The sequence below is a fragment of the Lycorma delicatula genome, chromosome 9 (genome assembly GCF_047948215.1).
Source record: "Lycorma delicatula isolate Av1 chromosome 9, ASM4794821v1, whole genome shotgun sequence".
Classification (NCBI taxonomy): domain Eukaryota; kingdom Metazoa; phylum Arthropoda; class Insecta; order Hemiptera; family Fulgoridae; genus Lycorma; species Lycorma delicatula.
The window spans coordinates 176557-197550 of NC_134463.1; the positions used below are offsets into that span (position 1 = coordinate 176557).

Below are 20994 nucleotides of genomic sequence, written 5' to 3' on the forward strand. Positions count from 1 at the left end.
AATTTTCATTGTTATTGAATTATCATTTATTTAAAAAAAATCTTTTTACAATCACAGGTTAATAATTATAAAAAAAAATTGGTAATTAAATCGATTTATTTAAATTAAAAAAAAAGAAATGAAGTCGAATTCGAACAATGGGCCTTCCCCTTGTAAGATCCAAATATTATTTAATTAAAATTTTATTTGGCTAAAACTCTGGACCCGATGAAAATAAGTACCGCTTATGATGTATCGTTAAAAAGGCCTTAATGAGAGCTTATTACTGCAGTTAAGAATAACTCAAAAATCCAATTTTTTGGATTTTGGTCTTTTCGGGATACTTTTGGTCCAGTCGATTGTAATCAAAAGGGGAGGTGTACAACTAGATGTTACAACAGTCCTAAATCCAAAATTACAGCATTCTACGGCTAATAGTTTTTTAAGTTATCCGAGATTCATACTGTACAGACGTCACGCCGAAACTAGTTAAAATGGATTCAGGGATGGTCAAAATGGATATTTCAGTTGAAATCTAAAAAACCGATTTTTTTCGCGATTACAATGTAAAAGGAAGTAAAAATGAATAATCAGTATAAATACGGAATTATAATAAATTACCACACGTTTTTTTATTATTTTACAACGGCATTATTAATAGTCATCGACTCTGATAATATTATATTTAACTAAACAAAAAAAATATACGCCTACATCCAATCGCTTGCTTTCATAAGAAAGTAACAGATAGTAAAGGGGCGGACGCACGTAGACGGACAAGTGAGTTTAAGCTACTTTTACTGATCTTAGAAAAAATTTAATAACTAGTTTCATAAAATCTAATTTAACATCCGGTTCGCTTTTTGTTTAACTTACATAATTTCATTTCATTACTGAAATTTATCTTCAAAAAAATACTAAAGAAAGAGGTACTTTTATCGAATGCCGGCGCCAACGCTTGTTCGCTTCATATCAGTGGCTTTTTCTAACTAATTTCTTTATTCGTTGTTAATTTACAAGCTACTGAATTATTTCAACTTAAAAGTCACGGAAATTTTACTTGCCGAAAGCTACGATCGCCATAAGAATTCGGCGAAGTACAGTTCAACGTGACGCCTTTTTATTCCGCCATTTCAGAGATCCCCACATACGTTCAACGGTTTGAATATCATCGGTAGTATTAACGAAATAGTACCGATGATTCAGTGTAATGGCGGAACCGTTCCGTTTCCAGTACGTCAGTTTGGTACGCACGCCAGGAATCCGAGTAAAATATGCTCCCGATGTTAACTTTAATACCATTCAACAGGGTTTGAAGCGATTTATAAGCAACTTTCACGAGAAACACACGCAGTTTTCATGACAAATGCCGCTGAAAACCCACTGTTGCGGGTAGACGCGACCGGTATGATTTTTGCGCCTAATGGATTCTGAGGAACATACAATTTCCTCCGATTTCAGGTCGTCTGTGTTATTCAATATCGTTTGACTGTATTGAAATAACTTCTGTAATGAAATTATTCCGATCGACTACTGTATTCGGGCCGACAGCCGATCCAAGATGACATCAAGCATCGCTTGATAATTGAAACGCCCAGTTATATAGAAAACCTATGTCGATCACGAAGATGAGGTTCAAATTTTTCAGTCGAGCACCGACATGCACATTTACTTTCGACCGGCAAATACGTTTGTCGCTAAGCCGTACAATACCATCGGTTTCGTAAAATCGCGCTGCGTGTCCATCGCGACATGTCCTGGTTCCAGTTAGAATGCCACGCGGTTGGAGGAACCGATCGGTTTCGTGTTCGTTAGTAGGCAAATTCCAAATATTCATGTTAAACCTCGATACCGAAATTAAACTGCTCTCAATATAAACGCACAGAACCGATCCAAATAACCTGCTACAATACATTTGAAACGGATATCGAGCTGAATCTACTTTACTGAGATAAGGAAATTTATTCTTATCTAATCTTTTTCGTCGGAGACATTTAATCAAATAGTATTCTTATATCGTTAAAAAGAGATAAATCGGATATTTAAGCGAATAATCAGCGGTGCCGGTATTCGATAAAAGAATTCCCCGATGGTACTTTTAAAATGAAAATACCATATTTATTTTATTTGTAAAAGGTAGCCGTTCTTGACGAAACAACAATTTTTTTTAAATGTAATACAACTGGAAAAACCGTAGGTTCAAATCCCCCCCGATTTTGGTATAAATAAATTTTTAGAATTCTTCTTACCCGCATTCAACAAGGGCGTAAGACGTTAAGTCAAAAAGTAACCGTAAAAAGCAAGTAAGTTTTTTTTATAATTAATTCATTTTAAGATTTCTTAAAATTTGAAGAAGGTACTGCGTATCGAAACAGCTTTCATTTTTAAATACGTTTTTTGAAAATCAAAAAGATATCTGTTTTTACTTTCTAATTGTTATTATGAATTTCCAACAAGCAAAGGCTTCAACCATCGATTATTTAATTTTCTTTACTTTTTCTTCATAATTTCGAAGGCAAATTTCAGTAATGAAATAAAACTGCATTTGTTAATAAAAAAATAACCGAGAAGTAAAACAGGGCCAATAGATTTTTAATGTAGCTATATACAGAGTTATTTATTATCTTTAAATTAATAGACTAGTATGTAGCTCGCCATCTGTGTACGTATAAACAGTTATTCTCATATATATATATATATATATATATATATATATATGTTAAGGAAAGTAGACAACAAACACAATGATTTTACCCTGGCAGGTCAAAAACTATAAGAAAGAATGTGACCACACCGACTTATCTAGGGACGATATTTTAGATTTAAAAAAAATATAATTTCACATAATATAGCAAAAAAAAGTATCTTTTTAAAACTGTCTGGACGGTTTAAACCTTATTTTTATCAGAATAACATTTTCGTTAACAAAAGTTAAGTATGAAAAAAAAGTTAATTCAACAACATTATCGATAAATGAATATTAGTTAAATTTAAAATTATAGAAAATCGCAATTTTTCAATTAAAGGGAAAATAATATTTTTCCAACAATCGACCAAAAAATAAGAAATGAAACAATGCCGCTCACTGGTTAACTAAAACTTTTAAATAATTTTGTTACAAATTCAGGAAAATGAAATACTTTATTGTGAAAAGTCATCTGTAAACGGATAAACCAATCATTTAGGGAAAGATAACAAAAATTCTGATAACAAATCATCCTCCGTGGATATAAATACCAGTGAATACGATTTAAACGCTTAAAAAAATCTGATGTAGACACCGCATAACTTCCTTGTACGCCTTTTAAATGACATATACCCATTTTTAAAAAAATGAAAAGTTCGTTAATAACTTCTGATATTTTTTTATTATTTTTTTTATTTATTCATCGTAAATGTTTTTTTACAATGAGAGGTTAATAAATTAATAAATCAATATATTTAACTTAAAAGAAAAAAAAGTTAAGAAAAAAAGGAGATGAAGTCCGATTCGAACCGATGTAAGATCCAAATAATTCATTAATTAAAATTTTATTTGGCTATAACTCTGGTACCGATGAAAATTTTTACCGCTTACGATATATCATTGAAAAGCTCTCGATGAAGGCTTATTACTGCGGTTAAGAAAAAGTTCAAAATTCAAATCGTTTTGGATTTTGGGCTTTTTCGGTTTAGTCGATCGCAATCAAAAGGGGAGGTGCACAAGTAGATGTTACAACAGTCCTAAATCCAAAATTTCAACGTTCTACGGCTAATCGTTTTTCAGTTACGCGAGTACGTATGTATACATACACACATACATACGTACGTACAGACTTCAGGCCGAGACTAGTTAAAATCTGGAAACCGAAATTTTTCGCGACCACACAAAACATTTTCCTTCACTTCGTACAAGGAAGTAAAACACAAAATGCGGACCGAAGGTAAATAAAGCGAAATAAGTAATATTTAACTACGTAATTTTTTTTTATTTTTGTGCCGTAAATCAGTCCCTAATTATGACAAACACGCCCGGGCCCTGTTTACTTATTTTTTCTTTAGGTATTCAAAGTATTTCCACTGAAAACTCGAATAAATTAATAAGGAATTTTTAGATAATGTTAGATTAAATGATATTTTAAAAAACTCATTGTTTAACATATTCTCATCGTCCAAAAATCCTTCTTTAAATTCGATTTGTAATTCTGCACCAAAATAAATGTCAGCAAGTTGTCAACAGTTTTTTATTTTATTTTTAATTTGACAGACTTCAAACGATCGAAATTTTCAATTGAAAAATGAATTTTTGGTCAGATTCACCGGACCGATTTTGAGGATTCCTTTTGTATACCGGTATAATTAATTTTTTCTGATAATTTTCTTTCAAATATAACTCAAAGAATTTTTTTTAAATAAATACTATACGATCTACCTAGAAGATCTGAAGATTCTTTTCTTTTTTTTTTCTTTATCGACGTTATTAAATAGATTATTGTTACAAGGAATTATAAGGATCTTAAGGATGTTATTCTAATATTTAATTAACTTTCAGTCAAAACCGATAAAACCGGTAGGAAATTTTACATCAACAAGCCCTAAACATAAAAACAGATTAAAAACTCTAACGTAAAATGTAATACTCATTCTTGTGATTCACGCGTTTATCTGAACATTTTAAAATTTAATTCGACCGTTTTCATAATGGAACGGAACGCAAGGATGTCGGAGAGTTCAATACCCTCCTACTTTTCGCAGTATACGGACTACACTGACGGATTATTAATAGGAGATGGGCGTTGATTTGTTTGGTGCAGTTTGGATTGCGTTCCTATCCGATGGAAAGTGTTAGCTGCAGGGACCCGGCGGAACGATGAGCTAATAAGCCTATCTTCCGTAACGCGCTCCCTTTCAGCCTAGAGTGGGCTGAAATCTTTTGTTTAAGGGATCGTCCTCTCTTAAGGAAAGGGCGCCGGAATCGATTTCAAGGCCTGTATTTGTTACATTTAATTTAATTTTGAATTTTTTTAAAAATTAAAGATAATGAGTTTGGCTGGATTGTTCTAGGACGTTGTGTCCCAGAGCTATCCCGGTCAGTAGGAAAGTGGGGTTGGGATGGTTACTAAGGAACGTTCTCATAAAAATAGTTTTCAGTTCAATATTTAATCGAGTACAGGAAAAAACGTTGTCTTTCTTTCAAAACTTGGAGAAGATTTATTTAATATATAGGTAGAAAAACAGGAAAAAAAATATTTTTTTTTTTTATAAAGATATATGCAATTTTACGGTACGAGGAAGCAGCTCAATACTTCTACGAAGCTAGGAACTTTCAACAAAACACTTATTATTCTAAGAAATGAACAATTTGAAATTGAATATTGTTCCATTATAACGAAAACAGGGGAGTCCGATGCCGACAAAAGTTTTAAATAATATTCAGTTAAACTATACAGATAGGTTATGAAAATAACAAAATACCCGTTATGGATAAATCAGTTGTCTGTCAACATTTTATTTCTATTATTATAATTTTAACGTTTTGCTGTAATCTCAATAACTAACAATACGAAAGGACACACCTTTGTACGACTAACATTCATAAATACCCCTTGCCGGTCATCAATAGTGTAGGAGACTAGATACGCACCAACAAGAAAAATCCCTTCTATCGTAACATCCAGTTACCGATCGACTTTCTATAAATATTTTTCAACTTTATTAAATACCGTGGGAACATGAGAAAAAATAATTCCCCAGTTCGACCCGATATAGGACTCGGGTATATGTCATAAAAACAGGTACTTTTAGCCGAAAACTAAAAACCATTACTTGACAATAAATAAAACCTTTCTTAAAAAAAAAAAAAGATAAAATAAATATAATGTTTGAGAAAATATTATGAATGTTTTAAAACGAGTATACGACTACAATGTTAAAGGAAAAGAATAATAGAAAAAAAGGAAAACTACGAGAAAAAACTGACTTTGAAAAAGACTTAGCATTTACGTTGAAGTTAATCCAAGACAAAGAAGCTCAAAATAAAACTAAAAATACGGGCTTTAATATAAATGGTAATACAAAATGTTAATTTTACAATATTTATTTATAAATATTATTTATAATATTTATTTATACTAAGGATGGATGAAGCAGGAGCGATATAAAATGCCGAATAACACAAGCGAAACGAGCCTTCAGTAAGAAATATAATTTGTTTACATCAAAAATTAATTTAAATGTCAGGAAAAGATTTTTGAAAGTGTATGTTTGGAGCGTCGCTTTATATGGAAGTGAAACTTGGACGATCGGAGTATCTGAGAAGAAAAGATTAGAAACTTTTGAAATGCGGTGCTATAGGAGAATGTTAAAAATCAGATGGGTGGATAAAGTGACAAATGAAGAGGTGTTGCAGAAGATTAATGAAGAAAAAAACATTTGGAAAAATATAGTTAAAAGAAGAGACAGACTTATAGGTCACATACTAAGGCATCCTGGAATAGTCGCTTTAATATTGGAAGGACAGGTAGAAGGAAAAAATTGTGTAGGCAGGCTACGTTTGGAATATGTAAAACAAATTGTTAGGGATGTAGGATGTAGAGGGTATACTGAAATGAAACGACTAGCACTAGATAGGGAATCTTGTAGAGCTGCATCAAACCAGTCAAATGACTGAAGACAAAAAAAAAATTTATAAAATTTGTAATTAAAAAATCTGATGTGAACACTACATGACTTCCTTGTATACCTTCCTTGTAATTACATATACACATTTTTTTTAAAATGAAAAGTACATAAAAAATTTTATTTCATTAATAACTTCCGATATTTTTTTAATTGTTATTACTGAATTATTGTTTATCGTAATTTTTTTTTACAATCACTCGTTATAATTATTAATAAATCAATAAATTTAAATTTTAAAAAAACAAAGATTCGAACCGATGTGCCTTCTCCTTGTAAGATCCAAATATTTTATTAATTAAAATTTAATTTGGCTATAACTCTGGAACCGATGAAAATAAGTACCACTTATGATATACCGTTGATGTCTCTCAATGAGGGCTTATTATTACAGTTAAAAAAAAGTCCAAAATCCAAACTGTTTTGGATTTTGGGCTTTTTCGAACGCTTTTGGTTCAATCGATTCCAATCAAAAGGGGAGGTCCACAACCAGATGTTACAACAGTCCTAAATCCAAAATTTCAACATCCTACGGCTAATCGTTTTTTTAATTATGCGAACACATATGTACAGACGTCACACATCGAAACTAGTCAAAATGGATTCATGGATGGTCAAAATGGATATTTCCGTTGAAATCTGATAAGCGACATTTTTTTGCGATCATAATACTTCCTTTACTTCGTACAAGAAAGTAATAAAAAAGTACTCGAGATTTTTTTATACATTCTTATTGACTGACATCTTAATATTTACGCACAAATCAAACCTATCAAATATGAATGAATTACTGAATGAAATTGTCACGTTTTTCAACTAAACGTAATGAATGGTACGTATAAAAAAAAAACACGAGGAAGTTAACTTATTTATTTACAACAGCTTTTTTCGAAATAAAATCCATGATTTAGGAATTACGAAGCAAAAATATATCCAAAATTTTTTCTTCTACAAATTAGGGTTTTTTTTTAAGTCCATTTTAATGCGAATATTCTAACTGATCGGTAAAAGTTCTAACAGATCAGTTACGTTATGAATGACATAACTGATAAGTTTTTTTAGTTTAATCAAAATTTTAATCTTAATTCCCGACAATAAGACAATGTATTATGTATGAATAATACAATAAGTATTTCTGTAAGAATGAAAAAGAGACTATGAAGACCATGTACTAACTATGAGCTTGTAATTTGGCTTGTATTATGTACGAGCTTGTACACAAAGCGAAATTCGCTTTTTAATCATGTTAGTGATCCGATGTTATTACTGAATATACTTTTTTTTTCTGGGCGAAAAACATTACATATTATCATCGCCCGGAAAACAAAGATAAAATTTAAAAACAAAATATAAAAACAAAATTAAAAACCAAAAAAATTCAGCTAAAAATTTAAAACAAACTAACATACTAAGAATAAAGTGAAAATCTAAACTAAAATATTAAAAACAAAATTAAAACTTTGTAAAATATTAAAAAACAAACAAATAAAATTGCAGATTTCGAACAAGAAGTTGTGTTTTGGACGTACCTTTGGCATTGAAAACATCGTCGTGGGTTGGGGATGTATGGACGCATCCGAACAGACACGTAACCAACCCGTTTAAATCTTCACTGGTGGTACCGGAAGATTGAAAGAAGTTAATGTAGGTTCTTCCACTCCGTTCTGCCGTTTCTTTATTCTTTTCACCTCCACAACTTCCTGGTTACGAAGTTCATCAGCAATTTCATTTGTATCCATCTCCAGAAAGTGGCGGCAAAAAATTACTCCCCGACTGGTACAGAAACGCTGTAAAAAGAACTGAAGCTTGTATTCAAGAAGATGAATTCCAACATTTACTCTAAATGTAAGATAATGGATGGTAATAATAAAAATTACATTAACATTTGCATATGCCTTTTTATTATTTCAATACCTACCGATATAAGGTTGGGTTGCGTTTTATATGGGACACCCTGTATTTAGGATCTTGCGGCATGTCGCACTTACGACTTATGTGAGAAAAGTAATGAGATTGGTAACACTGCGAACGATCTGGCAAAGCTGTGTCTACCGGTCTGTACCAGACCGGTTTGTTCATCCCTTCCACATACTCAATACGAGTTTCAACTCCGTTCAGCCAAAATATTATTTTTGACAGCGCCATCAGTGAAGTTGTGTGTTACGAAAATTGAGCATCGAAATTTAGAACAACGTTGTGCAATTAAGTTTTGTGTTAAACTTAGGGAGTCCACGAGTGTGACCTTCGAAAAGTTGAAACAGACCTATGGGGAACATTGCTTATCAAGAGCGCAAGTTTTCCGCCGCACAAATCATTTTTGGAAGGCCGAGAACACGTTGAAGATCAACCTCGCTCTGGGAGACCTTCAATTTCAAAATCTGACGAAAACGTTGAGCGTGTGAGGGTTCTTTTTTTTTTTTTTTTTTTTTTTTTTAAGGGCGAAAAACGGTTGAACGTTATCATCGCCCGGAAAATAAATAAATAGATAAATAAATAAATAAATAAAAATAATTTTAGGTTTTTAGATAAAATTAAAACTTAAAACTACTATCACAGAAACAAAATCCGGAGTGGGTGTAAAAAGCCCATTCTCGGATAACAAAAACACTAATATGTAACTTAAAACTCTGTTAAAAACTATCACATTAAAAATAAATAAAACTTAAAACTATGTTAAAAACTATCACATTAAAAATAAATAAAACTTAAAACTAAAAAAGGAGATAAAAACTTAAAACTAATATCACAAAAATCTTATAACTAATATCACAGACGAATTTAAAAAACATACAAAAAAAACAAAAAAATCCGATAGGGAGTGTAAAAGGCTCCCTACTCGGATAACAAAAACAATACATAGGACAATACATACAATTACGAAAGAATACATACTTATTAAATTTTTTGCATTAACCCTATACTACGTAAAAATATAAACATGCGGTTTAAAACCTCCTTATCGTCACGCAAGATACCTCGGATGTTACTAGGAATTTTAAATTTACGACGCAATGCAGCATAACATATGCAGTCCACGAGTATGTGGCGCACAGTCACGCGGCAGTTGCATCTTGCGCATAGAGGTGGTTGTCCTCTTGTAAACAGGTACTCGTGTGTGACTCTCGTGTGTCCTATCCGCAATCGACAGAGAACTACTTCCTCACGCCGGGGTTTTCTGTATGAGGAGTTCCATGGTAACACAGAATCTTTAATCTGACGGAGTTTATTATCAACAGTAGCTGTCCAATCACCTTGCCACCTTGTTCTTAATAATTGTTTTACATAGTTAATGAAATCAGAAGTAGCAACTCGGGCGGTGAAAGGAGGCTGGTTACATGCTTCTTTGGCAGCGGAATCTGCATGTTCATTACCTGGAATCCCTACGTGGCTAGGGACCCAGCAAAAACTTAATTCTGTGTTGCGATTATTCAACTCAGCGATTGCGTTGTAAATTTCAATGACGATAGGATGTTTGGAATAAAAGTTCTTTAAGGCTTGGAGAGCACTACACGAGTCACTGCAAATAAGAATTTTTCTATATTTAGGGTTAATGATGTTTAGAGCCTTATTTATAGCATATAGTTCAGCGGTAAACACACTCGTAATACTGGGGAGACCAAACATATAAGTTCTCTCATTGACAACAAAAGCACACCCAACCGTATCGTTTTGTTTCGATCCATCAGTGTATACAACCGCATCTGGTTTCGTCTTGGAGAGAACACACTGAAACATCTGCTGAAAAACGATAGATGGTGTTGATTCTTTATTACATGTAGTCAGGTCAAAATTAAAATTTATGAGGTTTATTCTCCATGGAGGATATGAGCAAGGGTACATAGGAAAGAATGACGGTGTGTCAACATTTATATGCTGCAGCAGACGCCAGGTACGGACACCTACAGGTGCAGTACGACGTGGATGATCCTCATACTTTCCTAGATTAGGATTTTTAAAGACTGACTCAAGAGCCGGGTGATTTGGCTGTCCTCTGAGACGAGCAAAATACGATAATAAAAGCTGGTCTCGTCTATCCCAAAGTGATGGTTCACCAGAGTCTACAAGTAAGCTTGCGACAGGACTTGATCTAAACGCGCCTGTGGCAAGCCGAAGGAAAGCATGATGTACACTATCCAGTATTTTAAGCACGGTTTGACGAGCTGATGAGTAGGCCACACAACCGTAATCTAAACGGGAGCGAACAAAGGAATAGTAAAAACGTATCATACATGATCTATCGGCTCCCCAGTTGGTGTTAGTAAGGACTCGCATCATATCTAAAATTTTGGAACATTTTGTTTTCAATTCTTTTAAATGATTGACCCAAGTAAGACGACTATCAAAAATTAAACCTAAAAACTTAACGTAATTAGAGATAGTAATAGTCTCACCGTTCAGAAAAATTTGCGGAATAGAAGGGTTTCGTAGCCGAGAAAAAACTACACATTTTGTTTTTTCGGATGAAAATGTGAAACCAGTAATCCTGGACCAAGCTTCAAGGTGATATATAGTGTTCTGCAGTAGTCTCTCTGCTGTAGGTGCCGAACGGCTTGCAATGTAGATAGCAAAGTCGTCAGCAAATAGAGAGCATGAGACAGGAGCCTGAACACATTTGGTAATATCGTTTATGGCTACAGAAAATAAGGTGGCACTTAATACACTACCTTGGGGCACTTCATTCTCCAAGATGACACTATCTGAGAGCGAATCATCCACACGAACACGAGCCGTTCGGTGATTTAAGAATCCCCGGATAAAAGCAAGCATATTGCCCTTGATTCCCCATTTTTTGAGAGTGTTAAGAATACCACGTCGCCAGGCTGTGTCATACGCCTTTTTTATATCAAAGAAGATAGCGACGAGGTGTTGCCGATTGAGGAAAGCGTTTTGTATGGCTGTTTCTAGTGACACTAAATGGTCAATGAAAGATCGTCCTTGTCGAAAACCACACTGTTCTGGAGATAGAAAGCCATGTTTCTCCAAGTACCATGTAAGTCTGCGATTTACCATTCTCTCCATTATTTTACACAAAACGCTTGTTAATGAAATAGGGCGATAGCTTGAGGGGTTCGTCTGGTCTTTACCAGGTTTTAGTACTGGTATAATAAATGCTTCTGACCAGCCGGGTGGGAAGACTTGTTCGGAGAATAAACCGTTGAAAATATTCAAAAGTTGTTGTAGTGCCGAATTAGGAAGGTGTGAAAGCATGGAAAGGCGAATGTTGTCCGGTCCTGGGGAAGTGTCCCGTGAATTTTTAAGTGCATGTAACAATTCTTTAAATACGAATGGAGTGTTTAATTCACCAACCGAATCACCAATGTTTAACGACAACACCTCCATTTGTATCTTGTACCGTTGAAAATCGTTATTATATGATGAGGTGAGAGACACCGAGCGGAAAGATTTTGCTAGACTATTTGCCACTTCCGAGGATGATGAAAGGAGTTCTCCTTCATCAATAAGACCAAGAATAGATTGTTTCGGTGATCCGAAGATTGCACGAATTTTCTTCCATACAGTAGACGTGGAAGTAGTGCGTGAGATAGTGCTCACGTATTTCGTCCATGAATTCCTCTTAGCATCCAAGAATACTCGACGGCACACCGCTCTAGCCCTGCGGTATAAATTAAGATGTTCTGTTGTAGGCCTACGATTAAATTTACGTAGTGCCTGCCGTCGGTTCCTAATAGCATTTTTGCATTCATCGTTCCACCATGGAACGAAAGGACGTCTAGGATTACCCGCTGTTTGTGGGATATATCTGTTGGCATTCTTAAGTATCATGGACGTAAAAGAAGAATATTGGTCGAGGATGTTCGCTCCATCGTCATATTGAGATTGGAATGCTTTATGGTATCCGTTCCAATCTGCCTTTTCAACAATCCATCTCCGTGGCCTTCTTTTAATCTCGCAGTCTACACCGAAACTAATAATAATTGGTCTATGATCACTGCCGTGAAAGTCATCACAAACCGACCAATTAAAATGAGGGAGTACATTCGGTGAGCATATGGAAAGATCAAGGTTAGATGCAGCACCAGTTGATAAGGACATAAATGTGTGTGATCCATTATTCAGTAGGCATAGGTCAAAATCTTGTCTCAATCTGTTTATCATATTTCCTCGAGTGGAGCAGAAGGTTGAGCCCCAGGAAATATGATGGGCATTGACGTCTCCTACTATTAACGATGGAGATGGTATTTGTGTGAGGAGATTTGAGACATCTAAAGCACTGAACACAGTGTTCGGTGAGAGATACAGATTGCAGATATGCAATTTGAAGGGAATAGTGACCTTTACTGCAATAGCAGGAATGACAGTGGTTAGTTGAATTCTTGTAGCTGACACCCCATTCTTCATGAAAATCGCTACTCCACCACTCTCCCTTCTGTCTACTAGGCAGTCGTATCTCTCGCAGAAGTATCCTCTAAGTGTTATTCGGTCATGTTGTAGAAGGTGAGTTTCCTGGAAACACGTGATTAGTGGATCATGTGTGTGCGCCAGTACTCTAATATCTTCAATGCGGGACCGAATACCTCTAACATTCCACTGAATAATGTTCATAAGTGTAAAAAACAAATAAAAAAATAAATGTCGGAAACTATATAAAAATTAGTTGTACGTGATTCGTTTTTTCTTTTTTGTATTTTTTATTTTAAAGAACTCCGATGCCCTAGGGTCGGGTGGTTCTTCAACCATATCCTCCAGTATATGAGGTGATGGTGGAGGAGATTTATTTGAATGGGATGCTGTAGTTGACATCCCAGAAGAGATAGTTATGTGGGTTCCCTTTATGGGGAGCTTATTAGGTGGCTTACTGCCAGCTGTGATAGTCGCTTTTCGTGGCGGTACGATTATGGGAATAGGAACTTTCGTATGTATCATACTGTTTGATTCACTAGCTGCGACGGAGGACTTTTTATTCATTTTTGTCTGCTCTGAGATAGTGGCTGTAAGTGAAGCTACTTGATCAGATAGCATCTGAACAAGTTTTTTAAGCTCATTGCAGGATCCGCACTGCTGATTATTAGCATTTGTAGGAATTTGTTTAGTTGTAGCGGTGGCAAAAGATACGTCTGGTTTAACCAGGTTCCGTGAGTTGTTTATCTTTTTATGTTCTCTACGTGCAGCCGGAAAATATATTTTTTGCTCCGTACAGATTTTGAGAATTGCCTTTTCTTCTTTAAAAGTTGGGCAATCTCGGGAGCGGGCTGTATGTGGACCACTGCAGTTTGCGCATTTTTCACTTTCTTCGCAGTTAGTGTCATTGTGACCTTCTTTAGAACATCGAGCACAGATCTCGGTTTTTGTACAAGATGTTGTAGTATGACCAAAACCTTGGCATCTGAAACATCGCCGTGGGTTGGGTATGAATGGTCGTACCCGAACCGAGAGGTAACCCACTTTAATCTTTTCTGGTGGAACAGGGAGATTGAATGTTAATATAAGAGACGGTGTCGGTTCTTCTGTTCCGTTCTGCCGTTTCATTATACGTTTCACTTCAACAACATCTTGGTGGCAAAGCTCATCAACTATTTCCGAGATATCTATATCTGAAAGGTCTCTACAAAAAATTACACCCCGGCTCGTATTTAATGTTTTGTGGCATTCTGCACTTATATTTATACCTCCCATATTACGGAGACGTAAGATAGATCGACTCTGTTCATCGTTGAATGTTTCAACCAGAATCGATCCGTCGCGTAATTTCCTGATATTCTTCGGGGAGCCACTTGCACCTGTTAAGGTTTTCTTTATTAAAAACGGTGAGACCTATTGAAGGGAGCCACCTTCCTGACTATTTCTGAGAACAACGAATCTAATATTTTTATATTTTGATTCTAAGAAATTCTCTTTTGTAGGACTTTTATCCTCTCAGACGCAGCTGATCGAGGTCTCTTCGCAAGACTTGAATTGGTGGTTTTTTCAGATGGACCACCAACCATCATTGTGTTTGTTATTGGAACTGAAATTTTGGTCCCACGAGTATCGGCGAAAAATGGACCACTCCAGCAGAGCGCACGCGTACTGGAGCTAGAGCTAAATACAACTGGGTTCGCCCTGGTGCCCAGAGGACATCGTTCGAGACTCACTACGTAGAGCCATTCACCCATCGGCACGATTTGTTCCCACCTTGGGTTACGGTTGCGTTTCGTAAGATCTCGCAACACCACCGAGTGTAAATGTAAGAAATATCAGTGTAGGTTGTTGTTGTGTAATTGTGTATGTGTGTATGTTGTAATTTATGTAGTGTTCTTGGTGTAGTATATGTGTAAAATGTAAAGTGTTCCGCAGCTCATTGTGTAGTGGGAAGAAAAGCTGCGGAGGCTAGGCCCGTGGGGACGCCAACCCCCAAAGTCTTAAAGAATAAGACTCCCCGTCGGGGGAAGAACTGCATCAAACCAGTCAAATGACTGAAGACAAAAAAAATGCACTTTAATCTTTGAGAATTTTTTAAATAAAATCCCATTTATGAAATCAACTGGATTATATGTACAGTCTTCGAAAATCATTTGTGACCTAGTGTCAGTATTGTATTCATATTATGTTCGATTAGGGTTTCACGAATTCTTACCGGGTGAACGCGTCTTCCCGTTTCAGTTAATTTTTAAAATCTTGTGGTCCAGCGTTCAAATCTTAAGTATTTTTTTTTTTTTTTTTTTTTTTTTTGTTTCAATTAACTTTCTTTTTCCTGTTTAGCCTCCGGTAACTACCGTTTAGATAATAATTCAGAGGATGATATATATGAGTGTAAATGAAGTGTAGTCTTGTACAGTCTCATTTCGACCATTCCTGAAATGTGTGGTTAATTGAAAAACCCAACCACCAATGAACACCGGTATCCACGATCTGATATTCAAATCCGTGTAGAAATAACTGGCTTTACTAGGACTTGAACGCTAGAACTCTCGACTTCCAAATCAGCTGAATTGGGAAGACGCGTTTACCACTAGGCTAACCTGGTGTTGTTTAAATTAACTGTACAAGACTAAACTTCATTTACACTCATATATATCATCCTCTGAAGTATTATTCGAACGATAATTCCCACAGGATAAACAGGAAAAAGAAAGGGATTCACGAGTAAAATATTTACCGCTAAGTAGAGTCGTATTGTAACTATAATCAAGAGGCCATTATACATACAGGGTGTCCCATATAAAACGCAACCCATCAATCACTCATCCATGAAATTCAAAAGTCAAGCTTACTCCCTTACTCGTTACTGAAATGGACTCGTCCAACATCTGAACATCGCGGTGACGCAGTAGAACATTACCGATAGTAACAACAATGCAATCATAACGTTCAGTGTATCGCTAGAAACAAGATGGTGTTTTCGGTAGATGAACGTGTTTTCATTGTCGAGTCGTACTTCAGTACGAAATCAGCGGTTGCAGTGCAAGATTTGTTTCGCCATAAGTACCCAGATAAACCGGCTCCTAACAAAACATCAGTATTAAGGTTAGTCGCACAATTTAGAGAAACCGGTTCTATTAATAACAAGGAACACAAAAGATCTGCGTCGGTGTTGAATACAGTCGCTGAAATCAAAGATCGATTACTCGCCTCGCCAAATAAATCGATCAGACGTTTGTCTGCTGAAATTAATTTGTCTAAATCGACTGTTCATCGGGCGATCAAACGATTACAATTACGACCTTATCGCATTCAAACGGTTCATCGACTTCTCGAGCCCGACAAAGAAAAACGGCTACAATATTGTCAACGGTTCCCTCGATTTCTGCGCGAGGGAGTTAACGTTATGGATTCGTTATTTTTCACAGATGAAGCACGGTTTCATTTGAACGGCTACGTACAGCCAAAACAGTAGAATTTGGAGCGCTGAAAATCTCCGCGTTTATCATGAAAAACAATTACACCCGCAGAAGTCGGGCGTGTGGTGCGCGATATCGCGGAATAAAATAATCGGTCCTATTTTTTTCGAGTACACCATTAATGGAGAACGATATCAGGATATTTTATTTCGGTTCATCGCAGTCTTGGAAGAGGAAGACAGACACTGCCGGCTACAACATGACGGTGCGACATCGCACTACGCATTCAATAATTTTAAATACATTCTAATTTTTATTTATTCGTATTACAGGTGTTTTAAGGAATACGGCAGAATTGGTGAATAAAGTCGTTAAATTGAAATCTAATAATCCTGCAATTGTTAATCATATTTTTAATGTAATGCATGAAGTCAGTGAAAAAGCATGTCAAATTGTCAAAGATATGGGCAATGGGCAAGGAAAAACTTCAAATCCATCTGATTTTGAACTTTTAGAGGTTAGTGTATATAATAATAGAAAATATTGATTTATACATTTAACTTTTAGGTTAATATTTCTTACCTTCTATAATTACAATTGTAGCGTAATATGTAGTAGTTTTCATGGACGCAAAACCAAGCACTGAAATTTAGATTTTATATAATAATAGCGTGAATATATATATATATATATATATATATATATGTACAGAGTGATTCAGAAGGATAGCGCAATACTTTGACAACTCATTCTAGAGGCTAAAAATAAGAAAAAAGGTCATATAAATATAGGTTCGAAAAAAACGATTCGTTAGTGAGTTATACAGGGTGAAAGATTTCGCCCGAGTTTTAGTTCCTCCGGGTAAATTAAGGCTTTTTGAAATTCTGGGAAGGTCAATTAAGGGGCAAATTCAATTGTTTCTTATTGTTTTTGAGCTGGGAAAACGAAAAAAATAGGTCCCAGAACTTTATCTCTGTTAGTTTCTAAGATATCCCATGTAAAACGCCAAAAATAGCGTGAATATATATATATATATATATATATATATATATATATACACACCAGGTGCGACAATAAAGTAATGAAACTATAAGCTACTTCTAGTCCAAGCGGCATATTAATGCAACTGCTCGGTCGTGAGTTTGTGCTTTAATAAGTGAACAAAGGATTATTTCAAAACCACGGCACACCTAAAATGGGTATTCGAAGATTGATAACCGCGGCTATCACTTCGGCGGTACTGTATGCGGCTCCCATATGGGGGGCGGCAATGAACATACAGCGAAATAAAAAGAAGTTGAGAAGTGTCCATTGACTGGCATTGCTGCGTGTAGCTGCTAGTTACTGTACGGTATCGTATTACGCGCTGTGCGTACTGACCGGGGTCCTACCCATAGACCTTCAGATAAAAGCCAGAACCCTCAAACACAGCGGTATGTTGAAAGAAGAGATGGAAGGGATTATAGAACAAGAATGGCAAGAAGAGCGGGCAGGGTCCAGAGTGCGAGAATGGACCAGACGCCTAATCCCTAATATTAAAACCTGGAATAACAATAGACTCGGAGATGTCAATTTTTACATGACACAATTACTGTCGGGGCACGGCTCTTTCGGTCAGTATCTGTATAGGATCGGGAAGAGAGCCACCCCGCAGTGCATCTATTGTCCAGAGAACGACGATGCCGAACATACGTTGTTCATATGTCCAAGATGGGCCGTTAACGGAGGTCAAATAGTAATTAATGGTCTTACATCAGAAAATCTCATAAACTGGTCGGGGTACAACAATGAGAACCGGGAATGGTTCCGCAGGTTCGCCGGGGAGGTCCTGCGGGCCAAAGAGGATGAAGACAGAAGAACGGTAGAAGAACTGTTTTTAAACAGTAGGGTAGGGCGGACAGTCATTCCATGGAGGGCCTGTACGCCTTGGTGTGCGGGTACCTGAGAAGGGGGTGAACTCCAGGGGAGTTTGAGTTTGGGTTAAAATAAAAGACCAAGTCCCGGTCGGCGGGATCGTCCCTGCGGGAGCCTAGGCTCTTTGTGGGGTCGGCGCTGTCGATTAGAGGCCAAAGGCGTAAAGACCGAGTCCCGGTTCCCTGCTGAGGCGCTGGGGGACGGCATAGACGGACCTTGGCTTTAAAGCGGGGGATTAGAGGCAGGCAATGTAAAACAAAAGATCCGAGACCGGGGAGGCCAACCTGCCGTGCCGGACGTATAGCCGGCGGGTGGGGGACGCCTCCTTTGAGAGTAAAAGGACACTCTCCCCGACTGAGTATACTTAATTGGATATCCGGTCGGGGAGAGTAGAAAAAAAAAAGAAAAAAAGTGAACACGTGTTTGTGTGTCTCGTCACAGAAATGAAACCGCAAAATATTGCGCAACGGTATGCCATTTCTTTTTGCGTTAAATTGGGTGAAAACGCGACGACAACTTACGGTAAGCTTCAGAAGGCTTTTGGAGAGGAGGTTATGTCAAGAGCTCAAGTTTTACGGTGGCATAAAATTTTTAGTGAAGGCAGAACCAATGTTGAAGATGAAGACCGAAGTGGACGACCATCAACCTCACGGACAGATGTCAACTTGACCAGGGTGCGTGAAATCGTACGATCTGATCGAAGATTATCCGTTAAAATGATTGTAGAAGAACTCAACATCGATAGAGAACGGTTCGTCTAATATTAACTGAAGATCTTGGTACGAGAAAGATTTGTGCAAAAATTGTCCCCAAAAATCTCACACAACAGCGAGAAACACGGAAAAATGTGGCAGCCGATCTGTTAGAGCAAACGAAATCAATCCAGATTTGTTGAGCCGTGTGATGAAAGTTGGTTTTTTCAATACGATCCAGAGACAAAACGCCAAAGTTCGCAACGGTGCTCAAAGGTCAGACCAAAAAATGCTCGCATGTCAAAGTCAGAAGTGAAATGCACGCTTGTGTGCTTCTTCGATTCCAAGGGAATTGTTCCTAAAGAGCGGGTGCCTCCTGGACAAACAGTTAACCGATATTTCTACAAAGAAATTTTAGAAAGACTTGGAAAACGAGTTCTTCGTGTCCGTGCCAACTTTGCTGATAATTGGATTCTGCATCTCGATAATGCGCCATCCCATACTGCTCTGTCAGTACAGCAATTTTTAACTTGGAAACAAATTTCAGTACTACCACAGCCACCTTATTTACCAGATATCGCTCCGTGCGACTTATTTCTAATTCCAAGAATCAAAATGGCGGTCAAGGGACACCATTTTCAAACAACACAAGATATCCAAAAAGCTGTGACGAGGGTGTTGGAGGATATTACAGAAGATGAGTTCCAGAAATGTTACCATCAATGGGAGAAGCGCTGGAATAAGTGTGTGCAATCAGAGGTGAACTACTTTGAAGGAGACAACACTAAACATGACTAAAACGGTAAGCAAGATTTTTTTTCACATCAGTCTCATTACTTTATTGACGCACCTCTTGTATATATATATATATATATATATGTACAGAATGATTCAGAAGGATAGGGCAATACTTTGACAACTCATTGTAGAGGGTAAAAATAAGAAAAAAGTTTCAGTTCCTTCCGGGTAAATTAAGGTTTACTGAAATTCTGGGTAGTTCAATTAAGGCACAAATTCAATTATTTCTTATACTTTTTGGGCTGGGACATCGAAAAAAATAGGTCCCAGAACTGCATCTCTCTTAATTTCTATGATATCCCATGTAAAACGCCAAAAATAGCGTGAATATATATATATATATATATATATATATATATATATACAGAGTGATTCAGAAGGACTGGGCAATAATTTTACAATTCATTCTAGAGGTTTAAAATAAGAAAAAAGTTCATATAAATATAGGTCCGAAAAAAAGGCTTCGTTAGCGAGTTATACAGAGTGAAATATTTCGCCCGAGTTTCAGTTCCTCCGGGTAAATTAAGGTTTTCTGAAATTCTGGGAAGGTCAATTAAGGGGCAAATTCAATTGTTTCTTATTGTTTTTGAGCAGTTGGGAAATCGAAAAAATAGGTCCAAAAACTGTATCTCTGTTAGTTTCTAAGATATCTCATGTAAAACCCCAAAAATTGGATCAAAAAACACATTTTTCCCCGTTTTGTACACATTTTGTACGAGGGTTATTATTTTTTTTCAAAGTCCGATCGGTCACGAAATTAAAACCACAGTGAAAATAAAAAATTTTTTATTTGTAACAACTTATTATATAGTTACGCTATTTCTCTACATAGTCGACACTTTGATTTAGAAATTTGTCGTAGCGTGGTACCAAATTTCCAATACCCTCGTTATAGAACGGAGCCGCCAGTGGTTTTCAGCCTTGTTTCTACGCCGGCCAGCAGCTCAATGTCTGTCCCAAAATGTTGTCCTCCTAGCCGGCGTTTCATGCGAGCAAAGAAGTGAAAATCGGATGGAGCCAACTCCGGGGTGAACGGTGGGTGATGAAACGCTTCCCGATGAAAACGGTACAGGAGCTTTTTCGTTACAGCTGCAGTGTCATGGAGAAAGACAATGCCTGATGACAACATTCATCTCCTCTTATTCTGAATCGTTCTTCGTAGACGTTGAAGAGTC

At 36.5% G+C, this 20994-nt stretch overlaps 1 pseudogene; it reads right to left on the reverse strand.

The window, feature by feature from the left end:
• Positions 1 to 8375, reverse strand: part of LOC142330371 (protein Smaug homolog 1-like) — a 35848-nt pseudogene extending 27473 nt beyond the window's left edge.
• Positions 8376 to 20994: the final 12619 nt, after the last annotated feature.